Below are 7,500 nucleotides of genomic sequence, written 5' to 3'. Positions count from 1 at the left end.
AGCGGTTATATTAATCAGCTGTTGTTGACTGTTTAAGACTACCCCCGTGAATATAAAGACGGTCATATACGTACATACAAAATGCCTCCTGGTTAGAAACGAGTGAATGTTGTGAGAGTTGCAGACCAGACCATCACCACCGCAATAGAAAATGTTAAGTCGTCCGTCCGTGCTTGACATTAAATCAAAGACGGGTATCGAGTAATCAAAGCAACCACTTAACCTTCTCTTTCCACGCCGCTGTCTGTCTGATCTGATCACTGACGGAGAATGAACAGAAAAACTTTCGTCTGTTGAGTACAATGCAGCCTTAAGATTTGATTTTTGTTTTCGTCTATAGAGTACAATACGACCACAAGACTTTAATTTTGCTTTCGTCTTTTAGAGTACAATACAAAAACAAGATTTGATTTCTGTTTTCGTCTTTTGAGTACAATACGACCACAAGACTTTAATTTTGCTTTCGTCTTTAGAGTACAGATCAAACACAAGGTTTGATTTATGTTTTCGTCTTTTGAGTACAGATCAAACACAAGGTTTGATTTATGTTTTCGTCTTTTGAGTACAATACAGCAACAGCATTGGATTTCTGTTCTGGAACTGGAATGATCAAAACAAGGGAAAGGGCGATTTTCTTTCTTTCGCCTGATTCAGCAGCTGTTGTGATTGTTGTTGCTGTTTTGTTTGTTTGTTTTTTGTTGTGTCTTTTCATGGAGAGTGGTGTTAAATTGCCAGTTTGTTTGTCAACAAACACGTGTATGTCTGGTGCACCGACAGACGAACTGATTTTGAAATAGAACATGCTTTGGTTGGGAACAGTAACATGGCAGTGAGTTTTAGTTCGGGGGGGTGGGGGGGGAGGTGGGGGAGGGGCAGTAAAACAAAACCCAATCTACGTTCCCCCAATCCGTCTTCGTTTTACGTTGTAGAAGTTTTAAAAGTTTGTTTTTTTTCTCTTTTAATGTACACATAAAACTGGGGTAGGCTCTCACAGCCTGACCAGCGCGTTGGGTTCATGTCGTATGTCAGGCATCTACGGTTCGTTTTTAATGCAGATGTGGTGTAGCGTATATGGATCAGTCTGCACTCTTTGACACCTCCTTGAAACTGAAACTGAAACAGCGGCTGGTACGTAAAATAATGATGCCAACAGCAGGAATTTTTGTTTTCTTTTCTTTTTTCTTTTTTTTTTCTTTTTTTTTTTTTTTTTTACTGTAACCAAACATCCCCCCTGCTCCCCGACAGATCCCCCCTAGCTCGTCACGGGAAACCAGCCAATCAGCTGGCAGGCAGCTGGTCCCTCAACGACCAATTAGCGACCTCCTTCAGTCTCCCTGAGCCCCCGTGCCAACACAGACTGACCGGGGGGATTATCAAGGATGGTTACCCCTCACTTCCTTTGTCCTCCTCCCTCATCGGATTTACCCACCAACCCCTCCTCAACACACACACACACCCACCACTCTCCTCACCCCTACCCATAACAGGTGGTTAGGTTCCGTAGGGGGAGGGGGGGAGGTAACGTGGCAGAGTGGGTTCGACCTAGGACTTCTGGAGCCAGTTGCATTGCTCGGATGGAAGAGCCTAGTATGGTCGTAACCCGCTACTAACTGTGAGAAGTGTGGAACTGACCAATGGTGTAGTTCGGTGTAACTTGTCAAAAAGTTAGGGCCAAGCAATGCAGCTGGCTCCTAATCCAGTGGTTCACCAGTGGGTCAGGGTTCGAGGCCCTGTTTCGGCATGGTGTTGTGCCCTTGGGAAACGATTTTCTTCACTCCACCCAGGTGTGAATGGGTACCTGTCACCGGCTGGTATGAGGTTGAAAACGGCGGAAGGAGATGATTGGACCCCGCCTTTCTGTGCCCAGGCCTGGACACAGTGGATGTGTATATTCACTGCCCCGTTGGCCGTAAAAGAATGTGGTACATTTACTTCACTGCCAGGTTCGGGGGTGATGTGGCGAGAGAAATGGTACAGTGGGAACTGCTTTAGTACTGTTGCTTCCTCAGTTTAGTCATTCGGGTGAGACGATAAACCGAGGTCCCGTGTGCAGCATGCACTTAGCGCACGTAAAAGAACCCACAACTCCTGACATTATTGGGTAGAGTTTCTGTTTCGTGACAGTGGTTAGCACTGAGATTTTTGTTTGTTTTTGTTTGTTTGTTTGTTTGTTTTTGTGTCTGTACAGGTCAATGGTAATATGGAAATGGAATATCACTGTTGTGTTCAACGTTTTGTCATTCGTTGTGACTCTGTGGATGTTTCAAATTTCAAATTTGAACTTGGGGCGGGGAGGGTAGGGGTCGGGGACGAGGGGGTACTGTCGCAATAGAGAGTTACAGTATCAAGGCAAGAGAGAATGAGAGAAACGACAAGTCTAGATGTTGTGTCAATGGACAGATATTTCCGGACGGAACTGATGCGCCGCAGTTGACAATAGCAAGATTGACATATCTGATTGATAAATTTTTGCATGGACAACGTGTTGTCAAGGACAACGCCGAGGTTCCTGGCTTAACTGGAAAGAGGGATGGATGTACTGCCAAGCTAGAGCGCTGAGCGTTACAATGAAGCTGTGTTGTTTTTACTTTTCTTTTGTTTGATATTCTTTTTAGATAAACCTTTTCATTTCCTTTTTATGACACAGATACAAATGCGAAACAAGAGGGGGTTGGGTGGTGGTGGAAAAGAATGAGATTTGCAAGCATGTAACAAGGTTCGTCTGTACTGACAGTTTGCATTTGTACTTCGTATTTCTCTCTCCTTTTTTTTTCACAACAGATTTCTCTGTGTAAAATTCGGCCTGCTCTCCCCAGGGAGAGCGCGTCGCTACACTACAGCGCCACCCATTTTGTTTTATTTTTTCCAGCGTGCAGTTTTTTGTTGCTTTTTTCTATCAGAGTGGATTTTTCTACAGAGTTTTTCCAGGAACGACTCTTTTGTTGCCGTTGGTTCTTTTACGTGCGCTAAGTGCATGCTGCACACGGGACCGCGGTTTATCGTCTCATCCGAATGACTAATTGCAAGTATTATTTCAATATTCTAAGTGATGATGATAAAAACAATAAAATAACGATAATGATAACTATCATAATAATAATATAATAACAGCAACAACAACAACAACACGAATCGGTAGTAGTGTTTTGTTGTTGTTATCGTAGTATTGCATTTTTTTTTATCATCATCATCGTCATCATTATAATTATTATTATTATCATCATTATCGTTGCCATCATCATCATCATCATCATCATCATCATCGTCATCATTATAATTATTATTATTATCATCATTATCGTTGCCATCATCATCATCATCATCATCATCATCATCATCATCATTATCATCATTATGACCACCTGTTGCAGAGGCTGGTCACCTCGGTGTACCTGGCTCTGGGGTGTAACGCCTGCAGCATCCTGTTCCTCGTCCCTGCTTTGCTCATCTTCCTCGTCTACAGGTGGGTGCCCTGGTCTGCACTGTACTGCATAATGATTATGATCATGATAATAATAATAATGATAATGATAATGATCATAATAAATTTACTAAATATAAATAACACCACCAAGAAAGATGATAATAATCGATGATGAAAATAATGATGATGATGATAATAATAATGATAATGATAATAATAACAAATTTACTAACATAAATAACAGCACCAAGAACGATGATAATAATCAATGATGAAAATAATGATGATGATGATGATGATGATAACAATAATGATGATAATAATAATAATAATGATAGTGATAACGAATATACTAACATAAATAACAACAACAAGAACGATGATAATAATCAATGATGATAATAATGATAATGATAATAATATTGATAATGATATAATAATACAATGATGATGATGTTGACAATAAAAATAATGATAATGATGATAATAACAAATGTACTAACAAAAATAACAGCAACAAGAGCGATGATAATAATCAAAAATAATAATGATAATAAAAATGATAATGATGATGATGATGATAACAATAATAGTGACACGAACGTTGATAATAATCAATGATGATGATAATAATAATAACAATAATGATAACAATGATAGTGATGATGATGATGATAATAATGATAATGATAATAATAATAATGCAAACAAATGTACTAACATAAATAACAACAAGAACGATGATAATAATCAATGATAATAATAATAATGATAATAATAGTAACAATGATAATAATAATAATTACAAGTGCACTAACATAAATAACAACAGAACGGTGATTAAATAACAAGAACGGTGATGATAATCAATAATATAATGATCACGATAATAATGATAGTAATGATAATAATAGTAATAATAACCATAATAATATTGATAATTATAAAAATAATAATAATGATAATAACAAATACACGTTTGTTAGTTTTTTTGTTTTTTTGTGTTTTTTTGTTTTGTTTGTTCGTTTTTTTTAGGGGGGGTAAGTTGTTGTTGTTGTTGCTTTTTCGCGGAGTAGATTTCTCTGCGAAAATAAAGCACAACCCGTGTGTACACACACACGTGCACTCATCAGCCAATAAGTATATACTTGGCCACCTCCCTCCCTCCCCACCACCCCCACCAACACCTCACCCCCCTCGCCCCCTTCCCCGCCCTGCCCCACGCCCTACCGCGTCAAATCCATCCCTCTCCTCACTGTCCCGAAAACAGCAGAAGGATAAATATCCCTCAGCGCAGAGTCGACATGAAAGCTGAAACTGTCACGTCTCGTATATTATCAAGAATATTTGCCTCCCCCCCCCTCCCCCTCTTCCCCATGAGACCACACACTGAGAACAACAAGAGTACAAAGGGGGCGGGGGAGGGGGCACATCCTTTCCCCTAAGATTGCCAGAGGGGGGTGGGGGGAGGAAGGAGGGAGGGAGGGGGGAAGGGTGGGGAGGGGGAGACAGAAGCCACAAGGGATTTTTTTTGAGTTGTGCGAGAAGAAATTCAACATGAGTGACTTGACACGTCAGTCGAACTGGAAGAAGTGTATGCATCTGAATGGTGTAACAAAAAATGAATGAAAACAAAATGGAAAAAAAAATATATGTTTAAAGAATAAAGAAATAAGAAATGGAACTTTCTTTGTTGCCAAAATTCAGTAGGGAGTGAGCAAATGTATATCTGACAATCTTATCTAAACTTTTTTTTTTTAATCAAAGCGATTGGGGGATTGGGGGTGGGGGGACAGATAAAGAAGTGGGCAAACAAAAGAGAAATGGAAGTGAAAAGCTATTGAACGTCAGGGAAATTTTAAGATGCGCTTTATCAAACGCCAAATAAGGGAAAGAAATGTGTGTGCGCGCGAGAGAGAGAGAGGGGGGGGGTATATAGAGTTATGAGAGTTGCAGCATGTTGGAAAAAAAAAAAGACGAATACACACACACACACACACACACACACACACACACACACACACACACACACACACACACGAGCACACACACACAAACGTGGGCACGCACGCACGCACGCACGCGCACACACAGCAACGAGTGAGTCAGACAGACATAAAGCCGATGACATAGGGAGACAGTGCTGCTTGTGTTTGTCATGTTTTTGTTTTTTTATTTGTTTGTTGTTTGTTGTTTTTTGCTGTTGTTGTGTTTGTCACGTTCTGTATATTTCAAAGGTATAGACAATTTCGTTTCTCTGACCTTTGGGCTTTAGATGTGCGTGCGAGTGTCTGTGTCTCCATGTGTTGGGCGCCTAGCTCGCGCTCTTATCATCATCACCATAGCAACATAATCCACACCCTCACCCCGTACCTCCCTCTCTCTCTCTCTCTCTCTCTCCTGCCCCTCCCTAAACCACTCTCCTTCCCCCGTGATTTACAATTTGATTTTTTTTTTCTTTCGCTTTTTGCTGCTGAGTATTGGGAGCTGCGCAATGTCTTTCTGTCTCATAAGATTGTCTGGGAGGCAACAGAATCCCCTATGTCAACGGTATCGTCTATCACTGAAACTGAGCATGTCTCCTGACCTGTCAGTTTGGCTGTAGTTTAGGGATGGGGTAAGGGGGGAAGAGGGAGGTAAGGGGGGTAATTAATGAACGAGAGAGTCTGAGACATGGAGAGCACAGAGAGAGGGAGGAGATTCAAGATTCAAGATTCAAAAACTTTATTACTTAAGGATAAAGATTTTAGGCATCGCCTAGTCTTCCAGTCGGTCCTTGTGACAACAATAACAACATTAACGATAACGACACAATAATCATTTTGTTAACACTGCTACATCTACTGCTACTGCAACAAAGAATAATCACCATCATCATCATTAACATCGTAAAAAGTAATTAAACGAACGCATTCACACATACATATCCATACACATGCACACACTCCCAACACACACACACACACACACTCACTCACTCACTCACTTACTTACTTATGCACATACAGAGACATGACCGAAGTGAGAAACATGTAGCGGTCATAAAGAGAACAGAGAAACACAACTGTATCATTGTACATATACAAAAGTGATTAATTTGCAGATGTTACAGGTAATAACATCCAATTAACAGGCGAACAAGTGAAAACATTAAAGCACATGTAAAGGTATAGATACAAATTTCACAACAACAAAAAAAGCATTATTTTCTGTCTTTTTTAGCTGGTAAAAAAATTTTGCTTTTTGGAGCAGAAGTTTTCGTATGCTTGATTTGAAGGAACATAATGAATCGCACGTCTTAGTGAACGAAGGAAGAAAGTTCCAAACAGATGGTCCAAAAATGCAAAGCTAGATTTGTACAAGTCGATGCGCATACGAGGCAGAATATAATTATCTGAATCGTAACGCTCCGTTGAACAAGGAGAGAGAAAGAGAGAGATGACACTTTGACACTTTATTGTCATTGGCCATGAGGTCCTTATGACATGGGTGAAATATGTCAACATATTTTCCTTGCATCACAATACATTAGAATCAATGAATGGATATGCAGAGAGAAAGACAGACAGAGAGAGAGTTGACACTTTGACACTGTCATTGGCCATGAGGTCCTTATGACATTGATGAATGCGTCAACATAGTATTATTGTGTCACAAAACATAAGTATCAACGAATGAATATGCACAGAGACAGACAGACAGACAAGGAAAATAAGAAATGCGGACAGAGAGAGAGATTTGGGTCAAACGTTCTTGTACGTGCTTGTTTTCTTGAAAGAGAGAGAGAGGGAGGGAGAGAGAGAGAGGGAAAAATCGGAAGACAGAGAAAGGCAGAGAGATTCGAATCAAATTTTTATGTACGTGCTTATTTTCTTGAGAGAGGGAGGGGGGGAGGGGCAGACAGAGAGATTTGAACCAACTTTTGATGTACGTGCATGTTTTCTAGAGAGGGAGAGAAAGAGAGAGTTCCTTTAACGAATTTCCGTGTATGTGCTTTTTTTTTTTTTTTCGTTTTTTATTCTTTTTTTTTTTTAATACAGACGTGTGTGGCGGGTGGGGTTCAGTGGATGATGGGG

At 40.2% G+C, this 7,500-nt stretch overlaps 1 pseudogene across 1 annotated transcript in view; it reads left to right on the top strand.

Annotated features, from left to right (window-relative positions):
* Positions 1-7,500, top strand: part of LOC143294114 (calcitonin gene-related peptide type 1 receptor-like) — a 114,901-nt pseudogene that overhangs the window by 89,284 nt on the left and 18,117 nt on the right. Inside the window, exon 3 of the transcript XR_013056875.1 lies at positions 3,372-3,463. The product of XR_013056875.1 is annotated as a calcitonin gene-related peptide type 1 receptor-like (transcript). The remainder of the gene's footprint in view (positions 1-3,371; positions 3,464-7,500) is intronic.

This window comes from Babylonia areolata, chromosome 19 (assembly GCF_041734735.1).
Source record: "Babylonia areolata isolate BAREFJ2019XMU chromosome 19, ASM4173473v1, whole genome shotgun sequence".
NCBI lineage: Eukaryota > Metazoa > Mollusca > Gastropoda > Neogastropoda > Buccinidae > Babylonia > Babylonia areolata.
Note: the sequence above shows the minus strand (reverse complement) of the source record. Positions and strands in the feature narration are given on the sequence as shown.